This window comes from Rhopalosiphum padi, chromosome 2 (genome assembly GCF_020882245.1).
Source record: "Rhopalosiphum padi isolate XX-2018 chromosome 2, ASM2088224v1, whole genome shotgun sequence".
NCBI lineage: Eukaryota > Metazoa > Arthropoda > Insecta > Hemiptera > Aphididae > Rhopalosiphum > Rhopalosiphum padi.
In genome coordinates this window covers 56,047,538-56,065,045 of record NC_083598.1, presented here as the reverse complement: position 1 = coordinate 56,065,045, position 17,508 = coordinate 56,047,538, and the positions used below count along the sequence as shown (strand labels likewise).

The following is a 17,508-nucleotide window of genomic DNA, read 5'->3' as shown; positions in this document are numbered from 1 at the left end:
TTTCAAGCGATTAACATGTTCAGTAGGATTTTGTCCACTTATCTACTAAATCTTATTCCGGATTTGCAACTGAATTTATTATATTATATAATGATATTATAAATTAAACATACAAGTCGAGCATTGCTGCTAATACAGTGTGGTAGACAGTAACTGCGCGCGGAGTTCCGTTGATATATTATGTTGAATAATTATTATAATAAAATCAGCTTGTGTAAACGGATGCACTAAGCTATTTACTCAATAGTCGAAACAAAAAAAAAAAAACTGCACGGAGATGACACAATTTTCGAGGAATTCGCTCGGAAAATAATAAATTGTCACGCGTTAGCCGACTGTCATGCCAGTCATGGTACGAGTACGATTAATTATATAATTTATTGACATACAGTAATAGCTATAGTTGAAGCCTATAGGTATAATAATATTATGATTTGGTACCTACATGGTACATAATATATTATAGTAATCGAGTTAATACTAGATCGGTGGTTATGCGGTGTAAACACACATAAACATGGTGTCTAAATAAAATAAATATTTATCGACGTGGCTGTGAGAAAGTTGTGGTGTTAATGATAGAGGAGTATAGATAGAAAATAGTTCTTAAAAAAAAATCTTTATATATTATAATATAAATTGAAAATCGTAGTATACCTATCTTCGGCGAGCACCGTCGTCAAAGTATAACGAAAAATTAACATAATATATGTAAAGTTTAAATCGATAACGTTTCCGTGCTGAATGGTAGCGCATGCGAGTAAACACTGGTATTTTTTTTTCATGTACCGCAAAGGACATATACTTATATAAAAAGGATTTGAAAAAATAATATAATAATAATTTCCTACCACAGTCATGTCAAAAATCACGCAAAATATTACCTACCCTGAGGGCTGATTAAAAGAAATGTGGATCAAGTACAAGAGCCAATTTGTAACCTTAGACTCTAGTATATTACACTCTATAAAGGTAACTACATCTAAATTTTAGCATACCTAATTACAAAAATTCCTCTTATACCACCAGTAAATTTAAATTAGAGATTTTTAAATAAGTATAATACATTATTAAACGATTTAAATGTATTAAAGGTAAGTAACTTAACCTAGCACATACAACATACAAGGAGATTGTAAATTTTGAAACTAAATGTAATTTTTTAGTTAAAAAATATAATAGGGTTTGGCCATTTTGCTCAACGAAAATGTGTTATTGGAATTCAGCGATTAACATTTTATACGACACGGTATCTGTCTTATTTTTCATGAAAGGTGGAGATTGTACACTTTGAAACTAGACTCCTCATTTAATATTTCCAAATATTATACTCAATAAACGTTTCACACAGTTTTGTTTATTTAGAAACGGTAATTTTTCCGAAACTATGATAATTATTTATGTTTTTCAATTACAGCTATAGTACTGCTGACACAATGATTGTGTTAACATACGTAGGTGATTAAATAATCATTATTGTCTTTTGGTCTATTATTGAATTTAATTTTTAATTGGGTATTTTTAAACATCAATACGGCCGATTAAAAACATAGGTATATATATATATTTAGCATATTAATGAAAAAGAAAAAAAAATCAAAATATTTACAATTAAATAATATTGTTTTAAATAATATGGAGTTCCCAGAGTATCGGATCGAAGTGCACACGCACCCATTGCATCAGTGTGAATCTGGGCCTGAACAATCGTCCTATACGCCGTCGGATTCGTGAAGTCGCATACAGACCGTGCGTTTGATTATAGGAATATCGTATTATTATAAATATATTCGTGTTGCGTTTTTTGTTGTTATTAATTGCCCGAGGCGTCGATACACAGAGTGACGACGTCGGTCATGATAATAAAACGCCAGCGATTTATATTAATTTAGCTGTCGTCCGTCCGTGCGTGTACGCGATTTAACGATTACGATTTAATTCCGTTCCGTGTATACATCATCGTCCACCGCACTGCGACCGTCCGGCTTAGCCGCATCTGCAGGTCCGGTCTCCATCACACTATACCGTATATGTCCGTATATTTTGTATTTCATTTGCATCACTAATAACAATAATAATAATAATAATAATAATAATAATAATAATAATAGTAACAATTAGTAAATACTAACATTATTATTTACTGCGTATTGTTGTTCTAAACATTTTTTCGGTTTCATACGACCAAAACCGACTTCTTCTCCGGCCGGGTGCTCGTTCCACGCGAACAAAACGGCAAAGCTGTGTGAATTTCCACACGCGCGCACACACAAACACACACATGCATACACACGCACTCTGCCGCCGTTGTGTCGTCACCGACGTAGCTGTAGCCGCCGCCGCCGCCGCCGTTCATTCTCCGGTCGACCACTGTCGGTGCTTGTCTGTGTTGCCGTATAACAGTTGTACTTTAGCCAGCGGTTTCCGAAGATCGATTTTCATTTCATCAATTTTCGACGACGAATAATTATTGCCACTAAATCACAGTGAGTATATTTTGTGTACACACCGTAATTCGATATTATTATTGATATTATTTTATGTCTCATAATACTTGCGAATCGATCGTATAGTATAGCAGACCGACTTGTTTAGGTAATAACAAAACGGTATAGACTATAGAGGTATACCCCCTGATACGACGATGATTATGTTTCGGGTAGGTTTTTTAATAATGTTCTTTATAATTGGGGAATCGTATTGATCTGTTATTTTTGTCATCGTATAACTTTTTACATCATCGAGAATCTCCAATTTTCGTTTGCTAGGACATCGTTAAACACGATTTTGAATATGGATTTCAGTATAATATACTGATTTTAATTATATTTTAGTAGAATAATATTTGCCTAGTTGTGTTATGTAGTGTTGACGCTTTACCATGCAGATTTTGCGAAAATCTAAGGTTCCCCGTAGAATTTTTTCCAGGTCACCGTTATTGGTTCAATGTCGAATCGGTCGTGTGTCGTATTAAACGATATGCGTTTTGGATTTCAAATCAATCCTAATGGCGCCATTTACATAATAACTTTACTACAAATTATGTTGATTTGACTAGTTTGTTCGTATTTTCTAATCAAGTATTGTATAATAGAATCGAGTGTCGATAATCGTTTAAAGTAAATACAAGTTTGAAACAATTATTATCGATTGTAAGTAACCGGTTAGTTGTTTTATTGAGTATAATATAGAAAGGACTTATAATTTAGTTGCGAGCGAGTAATGTTACTTTCAGTTTAAATATTTTAATCGATAATTATTATGCTATTAGATACTAAATTACAACTTATATACTATAATGATACTACTTATAATAAAACTATTGATACTTTAGTGATACATTTATTTATTTACAAATGATTATATGTATTTATATTCGATCGTTTAAGTTCTTTACTTCAATAACGTTTTTATTGCAGTTCATAATACGTATATATATATATACGTTTCTCAATTATTTTAACTTCCTTATGATTTACAACCGCTATTTAACTGTGATTTTTTTTGTTTATCATCAATGTTATTTAATTCCACGAATTCCAAGAATTTATGGTCTACTGAACACAGAATTTCATTTTTAGTTTTTATTGATCCATGTAGTAATATTTTTTGCTCAAAGAAAAACACGTCGAAGGAAAATAAACAATTTTATACTGTTAAGATATTGTGGGGTAAATATGAATTTTAACGAATAAAGCTAGATAGATAGATAGCTAGTATAGATTCATTATAATATAAATAGTATGATTAGTAACTATATTAATTCAAATATGCATAACCTATAGACTAACACGTATATTTAAACGTAGGCATTCAATTCTTCAAATATTGTCTATAATATATATTTTAAAATTGTAATTAATTTTCTTAAGTATTTACTACGAAGTGTTTCTAAAGCATCCAGATATTCATCCAGTATTTCATAGTTTTATAAAATAAAGAAAAATTATTTAAAATATGTTGATATTACTATTCATTCGTTATATCCTTTAATCGTTGATCGTTTTAACATTTCGTGTAACCTAACTATGTACGTATTTATGTACGTTGATTTATTATAATAAGATATTAGTTAACAACGCAAAATAATTTACTATTTATATTTGATAGGTATAGCATTGTCTATGTTATTATTTCTATCCATATACTACCAAATAGGCATTTTTTTTTTTAAATTAGCTATTACACAACTTTATAACTGCATAGTGTACAAGTTGGCTGTTATATAAATAAACATAGAGAAAATACTAAATAGATACCTACATAATGAGAAAAAAAGATTGAAATAAATTGTATAAATTTCTATAAACACAATGTAAAAAAATAAAAAATTAATATTCTAATATTTTAAATATCTTTTAGAAGTAGAGTTTGATATTAAATTGATGATTTTTTTTTGTTTTAATTCACTATTCTGCAGTTTTTAACTTAAAAATGTGTTGTCGAATATACAAAAAGAATTTCATCATATTAATGTTATAATGTATTGTATTGTAATCTATAAACGATAAGTATATATAACAAACCATTATATTATAAAAACGGTTGCAAAGCACAGACTTTTATGTATTTCAGTCCAGAGAAATAGATGTATACAATACATAAAATAGAAATAACAAATATAATGTTACGATATTTTATTTTTGCTAGTTCATATCGCTTACAGGTTTGCTTTTTATGGCTCGTACAACGTGTGTTGCAAACATTGTCCCCGATATTTTTACTACTCGTCGATAAAACACACTGAATCTTGTATCAGAAGTCACTGTTGTTATATAATATACCTAGGTAAGTACGTTTAATGTACATTGGGTCGCACAAAAGAAATGCTTATTTTACACGTTCAGGTGACCTCCACGGCAATTAGAGGTGTACAGTGTACTACATATAAATATTATTTACGCATAGTTATACAAATATATATATATATATACGTATAATTATAGGTGCATTTTTTTTATTGGATGTCTTGCATAACGCCCGTATAAGGTTATCTGAAAATAAAATGGTGTGAGTTTTTGGACATAAAAAAAACCACGACACGAGGGTGTCTCCTTATCACCTTGTTCCACATATTTTTTCGGGTAAAATAACGACGTTACACGACAGTAATCGGATAAGAAACTCAAAAAGACGTGCTGTGTGTTTTTCCACGATACATATGACCCTATATTATAACACACAGATGGGTGGAAAATATATATTTTTTTAAAACAAACTGGTAACAAGTGTCGGGTAACGAGCGGTACTAATTGGTACAAAACGATATAATATAACTATACATATATATATATAATATTATCATTATACGTATATTGTATAATATAATACTATACACACACGAATGCTAGACGAGTATTGTACGAACCGATGTTTTCTACTATATAATATGTATATATATATTATGCCGTGTGACTGTAATATAACGTTATATTATTATACTATATAGGCGTGTATAAAACACGCGGACGGTTACGGAAACGCGCGTTGAACTTTTGTCTTACACCGACGACACAAACAATTTGACACACGCGGTTCGAGTTTTCACGGTGCAATGCACCTATACTCTATAGAGTATATAGAATATATAGATGTACAATATATCAGTACATGACACGGAGGACTTGGGCCACACGTGTGTAGGTGTCATTGAAATGTTACTCGCTACTCCCGAAACGCATCATTCTCGTTCGGCGCGCGAACGCACACAACCGTCAACCCATACGTTTCATACACACTCGTATATCACATATATTAATGGTATAGCCTATGGATAACATATTATTTACTGTTGTAATAATAATATAGTCGCGGCCCGCCTGCAGTATAACAATAAAAGTATATATATATATATATATTATATAAATATCGGTTGTAAACGTTACATAATATGCATAGTGACACACACACGCACGCCCGAATTTAGTAATCGTGTTAATCGAGTGCGCACTACGACGTATTGTAATAATACTATGACATTAGCTTTTTACCCGATTGATTCGATACGGTTTTAAGCGGACGGTCACAACTGGACACTAAAATGTAGAATAATAATAATAATAGTAAAAAAAAAAACTTTTTTAAATTGATGCAATTACGCAGTATTATACTTGATGGTGAGATGGATAACCGCGATAAATATATACATATATATATAAAACGGGAATTTATAAATATACTTACTCAAAAACGCAGTATCGTGTTTGTCGGCACAACGCGTTTTTTTCGTGTAAATATCGCATGTACTTAAAATGTTTTTAGCGGTATATTGTAATCACTAAAACGAAATAATAACCATTTCCCGCCAGTATTTGCAGGCGTATAAATACTGAGTTTGATATTGTACAATTCGTATCACATTTTACTCATTTATATAATATACCGTATTCGGTGCATTTTTACGTTTCTCTGTACCCTTATTATATTTAAATAATATATCAAAGGCATCTTCTCATTCGTGAATGTAATAAATAATAATACGTTGTTTTTATATATATATATATTTCAATCATTAGGGTTGTTCAATTTTCGGTGATGCGTCGTGTTTTTGTGACGGAGAAATAAATGCTTTTCGTTGTACATATGAAAATTATTCGTCGATTGGTCTTAATTATAATTGATTATATTATAATATTTGATGGCAATGATGGATCGTTGTAATTATAATGTACATAATATCCTTTTTACACATTATACTTAGCGCTCCTACCTATAGTAGAATTGCACCCACTAATTGTTATGGACGTCAAAATTGATCCAATTAAATTATACATCACAGTTAATGTAATATAATGGTATATTATATTACGTAGGTACCTATAATTTAATTTGGGTATATTATTGTGCTTATATTATGTCACTACAATTATTATTGTAGATACGTATAAACTAATTATTTCAAATATTGTGGCTGGTTTTTATTTTTATCATTTACCAATACTAAAAATAAATATACCAATAATACAACATAATTTTTTTGGGAGTGTAGTATGGTTTTAAAAGCTTCAAGAAATCTTGTTAAAAGTGTATAACCTAACTACTTCACATCTATTATTCCGAGTTTAACAATCGAATCACGCGCTTGAATTTTGACATTTCGACATTCATCAAAAGCGTTTCATTGGAAACTTTCGTAAATGCTCGGCCGAGCTATTTTTCTCAAAGTAGTCGACTTAGCGACGAATCGAAGTGTCAAGATATATATTGTATATATTTTAACTATTTCGAATACAGAACAAACACTATTATAGGTTTAATAATATTTGCGAGAGACGGCAGACGCGTAGTCTTTTTGGGCTACGTCCAAAATACAATAGCCCCACGACAACCGCCATAGTAGGAGTTAAAAGAAAAAAAGGTCGTCAACCCCACAAAAAAAAAATAACACATCTATATTAAATATTATTATATATTATATACACTTTCCATTGAAACAACGACAGCAGTCCTTGTCTGGCAATAAGCCCGGATGCACCGTAAATAATAATAATAATCGTCCAGACACAATATTTAAAGCTGCAGCGTGCATTAAGTGGTTTTTTGTTTGAAATTTTATAATAGATAACAGTTATAAGTAATAACTAATTAATAAACACACACACAAATATATATATATATATATAGTAGTATATACTATATTATAGTTTGTCGATGGCCGAGCACTCGATAACGGTTTAATCGTTGTTCGTATAATATGTGTTTATACTACTCAAACTTTTAATGTAATGTGATATGTTGGTACATACTATATTGTATATAATATGTAAGCTTAAGACGTTTGCATAAATAACATATGATCGCGGGTAAAAACACTTATGGCCATTGTCGCTGGACTTTTATTTATTTATTTCATAAGATAACTCGCAGCTGTAGCTAATAATATGACGTTTTAATAACGTTTATAGGAATTTTTAATAATTTTAAAAACTAGTGACATATGTGGTAGGTATCGGTTATAGTACTGGAAGATCTACAATAACGATCATAGTATTCCACGAGCACTTCTGGTGTAAATATTAATGAATATTTTACGTCTTTTTTGATTGGATTTGTATTTAAGTGTTAGCATATTGATATTGTATAAGTAAATCTGTTTATAATAATATAACGTCCTTATTGTTTGTGATGAAATATCACACAAACACACGGTTCACACTTGAAAAACAAGTGTCCCAGAGAGTTTCTATACATTTTCTGATAGAAATAGATACGTGATTAAGAAATAGATGTGTTATGATCACAAACCCGTAACTTTAAAATAACAGTACGTTGTAATTATTCTTTACTTTGATGCACCAAAAATAAACAGTATATCCTATTATGTTTAATTTCATTTATTTATATAATGATAATAATACACTATCACTGCTTGAGTATTGTTTGCACATCGAACATTAAAATACAAAAAATACGCATGCATTAAAATGTTCTAAAACTTATTAATTTCAAATGAATAACCAAGAGTTCATTACGATTTTAAAATGATTTATATACATGAATCACTTTTCATAAATAAATTTCGGCATGCTTAGTTTATATATTATAAAATTTAAAATATATATGTTTATATTATAATTTATATATTATTATGTGAATTTACATATAACTTTAACGAGCGTTTTATTTAAAAAACAAAAAATTATAGTACTGAAATAAAGAAATTTTCTTTAATAGTTATAATACTTTCTGTCAAGTATTGATTTGTGATTTGATCTAATATTTAAAATGAAAGTTTCAAAAATTATAATCAGTTAGCCTAAAATTGATTAAATAGATATACAATTATTTTAAATTAACGTTTTATTTAAAATTTTAAGTGGGATTTTCTCATTATTATATTGTATCTTAGTAGTGTTTAACTTAATTAAATTAATATAATCCAATTAATGTTTCCTGCATTTATAATTTAATGCACGTCAAAAAGCGTTTGTGGTTCACTTACTGACTTACATACTAAGTTGTAACACACCAACATATTATTACCTTGCAAGTATTTGTACGACATTTTTACATCCATGGTGAGATTTCTTGAGACATAAATCATAATTATTGTTTGAGTGTTGAATTGTACCTACTCAGCAAACTTACTAGTGAAACACTTTATGAATAACATTTTTTGTAATATTAAATATCCTTATAATGAAGGTTAATTCGGAAATTAAACATATTGATACGAAAACGTAGTGTGTTTTTATAAAACACATACATAATTTATTATACGTTTTTATTAGTTTCCTTTCTTATATAGTATGTTTGAAACATTATTTTTTTTTCTAAGTGAATATGGATAGACTAAAGTTAGTCAAAGTTGATTCTATAATAATTTTAGAACTTAATTAGTTACTTAAATGTTATGATTTTTCATTTAATTAGTTACAATTCTAATTTCATGTAAGTAAATTTTATCTCAAGTTAATAATTAAAACTATGAATTAAAAACTTAATAATGCGATTTCCTATATTTTTTCAACCGCACGTAAACCTTTGACACGTGTTTATGTAATATAGCTGCCAAATATTATTATATATACTATGCGTTAAAAAAACGAGGGTCGTTGTACTCGGTATATTTTTATTCATAATTAATTTACTTGTTTACACGATTTGTAAAATGCAATAACTTTTTCTTCTTTGAATGGAAAGGTTAAATAAAAGTTACAAGCATAATCAAGTGATTGAATACTTGTTGGGTTTTCAGATATAACAACTATCCACACAAATATTTACATTACATTTTTAACAATTTAAACATTTTTAAAATTTGATACTTCAAAGCAGCGCTTTGTATTTTTTTTTTTTTGAAAATAAATAATTTGTATAACTGTATCTACATTGGAACACAGTAAATTTATTCGTATTATTAAGATAAAAAATAAACTCATAAAATGAACATTTTTTAAATACGGCCTGGTGATCATTTTAAGTAGTTTTAACTATAAAATAATTAAATTCATTAAATTAAAAACATATAATATAATATTCTTTGCTCTGAGTAATATTCATAGAGATAATTCTTTCTATCTCGCAGATATTATGATTATTAAATAACGTTTTAAGTTTTTCGCCTATTTAAAAATTGTTCAGGTGATTAATTGCAACGGGGTATACATTCTGTTTTTTATAGAAAAATATTATAAGACAAATTTGATGATTTCTCAAAAAGACACGTAATTGTAAATATTCAAAACAAGAAATAACATAATATCGATTTTCGTGTGGTAATATTACCTATCGTGGACAACTATAATATAGCAGTGTCTATCCATCATCCTGTTTCTATTGTACGAATTCGTGTGCATTATATATAATATGCGTTTTAAACTATGAATCTTCAGAATGATCCATCAATGTCGACGGTTATTGAGGCTGTGAAATGTGTACGAAATGGATAGGTAGATAGATTTATTAGACGTACAATTATTTAAAATTTGTTTTTTTTCACACTGAATTTATAAGGTTATTAATATGGGTGTAATAACTAATATATAAATATATATATAATCTATATAGGACAAAGGTCCACAATTAATTTTTATTATAATTTTTTTGTTCACTTACATTTGTTTAGTAGGTACTTAAATAACATTTATTTTTATCTTTGAGATTTATAATTTAAATGTCAATAATTTATTTTGAAAGTTTAATAAAAATGAATAACTTTAATTAATCATTGTTACTATAGTCTACTAGAATATATTAGTTTATTAATTTATGTATGAGCATCATTATAATATGAAATGTCAACTATATTATGTGATCTATATAACTGATACTGTATGATGAGTTTGCGCATAGAACAAAAATATTTTAATTACAATATTACTTTTAAATATTTAAAGTGTAAAAACAAAATTTAACAATAAGTTATTTCAGACTCAGTTAAATCATAATATAATTTATTGTGATAACAGTTGCATATCGTATAATTTAAGTACAATTTGTGTCATTATATATACAATCCATCACTCTGAAAGTGTTTAGGGCGAATTCATCCAAAATAGCTCTTTGCTTTTTAAGGAATGCATCCTTTATTTTTTTTTATCTATTTTTAAAAATAGCATTTTTAGTTTCAGCATTTCACGTTTGAGAAATGGGAACAAAGATACAACGTACGTCAATTGCAGTCGACTGCAGTTTTACGTCTAATTTATTGATGACGTACATGTGTATTTTTTAATTGTTCACTATTATTGTCTGAATCTTAAAATTAATTAGTTTTATGATATAATTTAATTTTGCGTACCTATATTGATTATATATTGTAGGCCGTAGTGTTTTTCACGAATATTTATTATACACTGCATGAAATATCAAGGCCTAACTCGTATTTTAGGTGTCAATAATTATCTATGTGGAAATATATTTACTAATTTATTTGTTATGAATTATATATTTTATAATTGGATAGTAAAACATTTAAATAGGAAACATTTTAAAATATTAAATTTGATTAATATTTTTTTTTTACTGTCATTATATTTTTTACCATAATTTACATAACCACAGTCATTAAAAATAATATCCATTCATTAATTACAACATTATACAACAATTATAAAAGCTAATTTTATGATTTACTGTGCTCATTGATCATTGTTGTCTAAAACGTAACTGTAAATATTATAAAGTATACCTATCTAATCGATCTTATAATTAATAATCACTTTATAATAATATATTTAGCATAATTTATATGACGTAAAATATGAGAATATTATTAGTAATATCCCCTAAGACTTAAAAATGTACACTATTGTCTATTTGTTATAGAAATATTGTAAATACGTAATATTATAGTTATTAATTATCATTTGTATTGTTAAATTCTTAACAGACTTTATATTAAATCATTTTGAAATTAATTAGTTTAAACAGTATTAAACATTGGAACATAGTTATTATCATTGAAAAACTAACTATAGTTTTGAAATATAAGAAAATCCATTACATAATCTATAACACTTATCATAGTTCAGCAGGTAATATCAAGGCAACAAACAGTCGTATGGAATTATTATTGACTATAGCCAAAGGCAAATGGCCATTTTCAGTAATTTAAATGTCGTTTTTGAAATGCACCTACCTATTAAGTATTAATATTAACTCATTAATATACTTATATTATATTGCACGAGATATTGATTATATTTATATTATGTGGTCTTAAACTAATACTTTGACGATATATGGTTATGACTTATGAATATGTAATTAATAATTATGTTATACAAGAATGACTAGAGATGTAAATAATGTAAACAGGTTACTCAGATTAAGGTTGTTAAATATTATTTTTTTGCGTTTTATTCGAATGAAATATTTCATTATTATTAATATTTTTTTATACATTTTTCTGAGGTTTTTATATTATTATAGTGAATCTAAAAAATAAAATGATAGACAATTTAAAGAAATTACATTTTATAATAATTTGGTTCAAAAACTGAATGACACTATATAGGAATTTATGTAGGTATACTACTTTACAATTATTGGTGCACTTTGTATAGTAAATACAATTATTTTGAATTTTTTTAGCGTGAAAACATTATTTTGTTGATACTTCGAGATAATACATTTTTAAATATTAAGTATTCATTTTATAAAAAAAATATACATAATTTTCGTTTTAAGAATATTATATTATAATAATGTATATCATGTTAAAATGCGTATTTACTCATCGTAAATATCGTTATTTAAAACCCTTTTTAAAATAAATAAAAATACCTTTGTGTAATGCTATTCATAACGGTAAAGTCCTCTATCCCAAGAGGATTGCTATACCGGTGGGATATTCATTTTTTTAAATTATAAAATAAAATACATCATAATATGAATAATGTATGATATACCAAAAAAAAAAAGCGTATTCTATAGGAAATTAATATTTACGTGATCTATATTATAATAATTATTCGTTGATCGTTGATTAATACAGGTACCTGAGGTACATATTTATATAATGTTCCTATTTTAATACTTTAACAATATAGGTACGATTCATATCTGTTAGCAACATTTTCAGTCATTCGTTGTCTTCGGCCTAATAATAGACTCGTTGATTATTAATTATTATACATGTATATTTGATTAGTGTGAAATATTATTGATAATATTTTGATACATCGTAAAGTATATTATATTGAAAATTCGCCACAAATGCCTCTACTGGAAACTATATCTTGTTTAAGCGTCAATTAATTAATGTTTTTATTATCATGATTATTTTTTTATTTCTAGATCTCATCATGACATCACCCGCAGCATCGCCACAAAAGCCAGCCATTACCAACTCGACCGCGTCTCCAGTCCGTTTGCCGAGCGTACAGCCGACTCCAACGCACAACTCGCAGCCCACCGCCGCGCAGTCCGTTCAGGGTAAATGGCAGTGCGCTCTGAGGGACAACCCGGTGATCGCCAGCGGAACTATGGCTTGGACGCGAGTGTGGAGATTCTCCAAGCTCCTGCTGCAGACCGGGTGTTAGGAAAATGCAACGGCGGATTTTCACACTAATAAATTATTACTCTCTCTCTTTCACTCTCTATCTCTCTGTTTTTCCGTTGCAACAAGAAAAGACAACTTTTTTATTTTAGAATAAACAATAGTCGTATATATTATATATGTACGCATAAATTTCATTATATAGTTCGGAGTAGTTACTATATTGACGTGTATGTTTAATGATTCCAAACAATAACAACACGGCCGTAATGTAATATACGACTAATAAATATAAAAGACTACAATAATGACGTCTAATACATTTATATATGTATGGACTAGTGTGATGTACGTTAAGTAAGAGGTTAGTTGTAACATATTGATGTATGATCCACACCGAGGCGTATTGTAACGCGATCCCTGCCCACATTGTCTTGTACCTATATTATATTATTTAGACTTAGTACAATAATGCCACAATATTATATAATTTGTTAACTACTCTCGAATTAATGAATTTTTTTTTTACTTTAGTAAGCGTTATTATTATTTTTGTTTTTTAGAATTTATTGATTATATTGACTACTGTAAAATCGCGTCAACCAAAGTTTTTAATTGTTAAATATATTATGATTATATAATCGCATATCCGAAATTTGATGCATCGATTGTACATGTGTAACTTCAATGTAACGTTGTAAGACATGTGTATTTATATATATATATATATATAGTATAAAAAATATTAAGAAACAATTATTCGACCATCTTTTGCATTGTACAATGACCGGATATGGTTAAAAACAGAAAAATCCATTGATAAGCCGAAAAAATCCTATTCTATCATTGAATATACCATTTATGTTTCGAATAAAAGCTTACCACAGACATGTCTATTACGTGTGGAAAGCTAAAATATAATCCGATCATAGGTATATTAAGGATAAATTACATTTTTTAAAAATAAATTACATTATAATAAGACCAAGGTATATTTAATTGTGATTAATGAAATCGAAATGCACCTATAATTCCTATTAATTTTCTATATTGATTTATTGAATCAACAATAGTATAACAAATTGGTCAAATGTTCTTGAAAATTCGCAAACCTTACGGAACGCGACATTGTAACAATCATAGATGAGTACATAAATAATATTTAGAAATTCGGATATAATAAAAACGATATGACGTGAATTGTCACTAGTAAATATAACACTAATATTTGTGACATTTTTTTTCGTTCCTTTGCAAGGCTCTACAAAACTACGTAATTTTATTGGATAATAAAACAATAATAATAATTATAGGCAATATTGTAATGACAGGGACGTACCATACAACTGTATTGTGCAATTACTAATCATAGGTACCTATTATACTATAGATATAACATTGTGCAATTAGACTACTGTTTTAAGTTGTTGTGTGCTCCTAAAGTAGCAATAAAAATAAAATGCAACCGTTACCCGTAATTGTTAGTGTACACGTTACTTCTATTATGCCGGGTTGCGTTAACAATCATTAAACGTTTCAAAAATCAATACAGTGAGCTAAAGATCTCTTATGTACCTACACGATTGTTTCATTAAAATTTAGTGAATCAATTAAATTAATTACATTTTTCCGCAACCCGGATCTATTAGTATAGATAAGTGTTTAAGTGTTTTCTGTAATTTGAAAGTTTGGATTTGTTAGTTGTTTATCATATTATTATATTGTTCTCAATAATTTAAGTAACCGTAATTCGTTATTTGAATTTACTAAATTATATGACATTTTACTCTTATCATTTAAAATAAGCACGTTGTCTAACTTCGATACGTAGTAGGTACGTTGTGTATTGGTACCCAATTGTAAACCAATAATTTTATTTATTTCGTTACTAAATTCCCGTCTGCTTCTTCATTAGTAATATCATATTATTATTTATCACACTATGAATGAGTACAAACCAATTCTGTTCAGTCAGTACTATTGTAATTTTAAACGAGCAAATTATAATTACAACCTTAACAATAATATCGAAGACGCGTACCAATTATAAATTAATATGTTTATTACTTACTTAACACTTGCCTTAATTTACGATTGTTGGATTGTATATCTCATGATCAACTGAAAGGTATAAGTAATAATTATTGTTATACTTATAAATTATAATATTTGCTAATATTGGTAATGCATTTTTACGTTTCAATGTATACTAGTTTATGTGACGTTTTATATTTTTAAATTACATTTTGTAGTGTGTTTCTTAAACATTGTTTAACATATGGATTGTTGTAAGTAAATTTTTACAATTTATTATTATTATAATTATAAAAATACATTAAAACCACAAATTGTTTTTTCTATGTTTGTATACCATTTGATTTACATAAAATAATTTAAACAGGTTTAAGCCTAATTGGTTTATTATAATATCGTGTCTTTCGTATACAGTAAACGTGTATAATAGTGTGATGTCGTGTAGATTTTCTAAAGTAGGTATATCTCGCAAGAATACTAAGGACGTTTTTGTAATTTACTTGTAAAACCTGTAAACTGAAATTTAGGATATACCGTGTACATAATATTATCGTAACTGTTGAACTACCTATGCAATTCAAAATCAAAATTAGATGATTTTTTGGGATATTTTGTAAATTAATGCGAGTATGCATTCCCTATTGTGGTTGATTTATCTCACTAATTAAATATATGTTTTTGTCCAAAATAAATAGGCTTTGATGAATTACGATGAGTATAATGAATACATTTTATGGACATGTCTATTGTCACTTGTCAGCATCAGAAACATATCGTATTCATGTAATACTTGTACAATAGAAGCTCTAACAATTACCAATTATATTGAACTATATACCCGAGGGCCGAAAATCATCTGTTCTATTGTAAAATGTAGTTTAAGATTAAATCAGATTTTTTAAAGATAATTGTTTTGATAATACTTTTTGAATTAGACACATTGTAAGAAATATTCTCGAACCTAATTATTATTAATAATTCTAAGTTATTTTAATGTTCTATATAATAATATTTACCATTACCATCAGGTTCAATAATTATTGTATGCGTGTATATGTAATACAATTAATAATTGATATACTATTAGTCGGTAGTTGACTTCTATCGCTCTGCTGTATAGTAGAGATGGGGAGAGTAGGTCACTATAATGGATGTGTTAAATTTGAATGCAATGACAGGTATCATTGTACATAAAGGAAAAACGATTCTGAACAGAGTTGATTTGTCAGTACTTATGGATAAACATTTGTATTGGGTTTTTTAACTTTAGGTATAAATTAAAAAATTGTGATTAACAATTTTTGATTTTTTTTACTATGATAAGTACAACTTATAATAAACCTTGTATTAAATTTTAAAGATTCTTTGAAAAGTCAAATTTTTTTATCGAAAATTTCAATTGTCTACAAATAACTTAAAAAAAGTCAAAATATTTTGAAAATTTAATCATAAATATATAACGCTAATATAAACATCTGGTGAAAATTTCAAGTATTTACAAGGATTAGTTTTTTAGTTACAGCAAAATAAAAAAATCGATTTTAGCAAAAACTGGTTATGCGTAAAAATTCCCGTTTTTCCGTTATTTTTTTAGGGTTTTTAAATTGTTTACTTTTGATCCCCAAAAGTACCAACTAGATTCATTTTCTTTTTTAAAGAGGGACTGAAGTCAAATATCAAAGCACTATTACTACTAAAAAACGTGATGACAGACACTATAATATTGTGTACCATTACGTGATCTACTTTAAAACAATATATATATATATAACGGAGTTACACATTCCGTTTACCCATTTGAGCACTGCTATAAGTAATTTGAAATCTTTATTTTGTTTATTATACAAATAATAATAATATCCATAATATGTTAGTGTAAGTCATTAGATATAAAATATACACAATATCATAATAATAATATTATGTCAATATGGTATTGAGTATATTTAGAAAAAAAATGATAAAAAGATGAAAAATTTACAAATTTAGCTTTATCAGAAATTCTAACTTTTACACATAAATTTAATCTC

At 27.6% G+C, this 17,508-nt stretch overlaps 2 long non-coding RNA genes across 2 annotated transcripts; one reads left to right on the top strand and one right to left on the bottom strand.

Annotated features, from left to right (window-relative positions):
- Positions 1-1,541: 1,541 nt before the first annotated feature.
- Positions 1,542-2,280, bottom strand: LOC132920641 (uncharacterized). The gene is made up of 2 exons (XR_009660753.1): positions 2,133-2,280; positions 1,542-2,062 (listed from the first exon to the last, which is right to left on the bottom strand). It is a non-coding gene; the product is annotated as an uncharacterized LOC132920641 (long non-coding RNA).
- LOC132920640 (uncharacterized) lies at positions 2,279-15,792 on the top strand. Its single transcript, XR_009660752.1, has 2 exons — positions 2,279-2,486; positions 13,243-15,792. It is a non-coding gene; the product is annotated as an uncharacterized LOC132920640 (long non-coding RNA).
- The last annotated feature ends 1,716 nt before the right edge of the window (positions 15,793-17,508 follow it).